The following is a 1,591-nucleotide window of genomic DNA, read 5'->3' on the forward strand; positions in this document are numbered from 1 at the left end:
AGAAATGTAGAGGTAGTTTTTCTCTTTCTTTTAAGCCCTATTTTGCTAGAATCCATGTATTATTGACAAAGTTTTGGGGGGTACCCACGAAGGACGTTGGAGTATACCCATTCCGCCAGCCTAGAGATAAGGTAGGATTATGTAATATAGTAGACAAGTTATTATATTAGATACTAGGTAGAGATTCCTAGGCTAGGTACAGAGCGAACAGAGGGGGGAAAGGCAGAGGTATTTATGCTTCCTCTCCTCTGTCAGTATTTCTAAGCAGAATCTTCTAGATACTAGACTAGCGGATGGGTAAGGTAAGGTAGGGTATAGGTATAGTCACGTGATCTGTGGGTAGGATCTAGGTAGGGTATGCTAGGTACCCTACCTAAAGTATTTGGGTAGGGTAGCACGTGACTAGGTATAGGTATAGGTAGGGTAGCTAGGTAGGATCTAGGAACAGGTAGCAATTAGCTATTTTTAGAGGGTTTTGCAAATATATTTATTATTATAACGTGAGTGTATAGCGAGTGGGCCAGCTAAGCGAGTGGACCGCCTCAACAAGCCATTAGGCTGTCCCACCTTTAAACCTTAATAGACTAACTACTTAACCTTAAATTACTCTTAAAAGAAGACAGAATTAAGCTTGCACTTTAAGTAATTAGGAAGCCCTAGGAACTAAGCGTGCAGCGTGCTGCAGTAGTCTATAAGGTGTTAAAAACAACCCTCTAACAGCAACGCGCTAGGACGCAGTTAACACGCAATACCTACCCTAAATTAGCAAATCTTTAGAAGACAGAGTAGAGGGCGCTTGTATAGTATATTAGGAAGCTAGATTCCTAAGGATTTGCTCTAACACTTTATTATATTAAAGATATAGCTAATTAACTGCGCGCTGTACACAGTGGTTGGTTGGTTGGTTGGTTGGTATTCATTTTACGTCTAGTTGATGAGGATGAAGTCCATCATCTCGCCTCCCAAAGGGCATATACGACGTGCTAAGCTATAGAATTACAGTGCTGCCACTGCCTTAGAAAGTATTTCTTGCCTGCGTAGGTATTACTACTATTTTAGAACCACAGCTCCCTATCTAGTTAGGGAGACTAAGCTGTGTGTGTACATTAGGGTGGATCCCTTGTGTGTGTTTAGAGGCAGTTAAGTGCTAGAGAAGTAGGAGAGAGGAAGAGTAGGAAGGAGAGTAAGGAAAGAGTATAGTTGTTTGCTGCTATTACAGCACAGGGTAAGCTACTAGGGGCAGACCTTAGTGTAGTACTGTGTAAGTTAGATAAAGGCTTTAAAAGCCTCTAGATCCCTAATTAGCGAGGCAGTATACGCTAGGCCATTGTTCTAGGAAGATAGTGGTATAGGTAGTTAAAGTGGCTATTAACTAAAGGCTCCTAGGGTCTTGCGGCAGAGCGCAAGGTGCTCTAGCGTCTTATTATATCTGCATAAACAGGTAAGTATTGCGTTGTTATAGCTAAACTTTTAGTAGTACTACGCGAAGTTGCTGTGCATAGATTAAATTAAGAGCAGTCTAGCTAGGGTAGCTCTTAGTAGGTCTAATTCACGTAGTCTGCTGTAAAGTAAGTAGCCTAGCTCCTATCTT

The sequence above is a fragment of the Didymella exigua genome (genome assembly GCF_010094145.1).
Source record: "Didymella exigua CBS 183.55 unplaced genomic scaffold M421scaffold_43, whole genome shotgun sequence".
Lineage (NCBI taxonomy): Eukaryota > Fungi > Ascomycota > Dothideomycetes > Pleosporales > Didymellaceae > Didymella > Didymella exigua.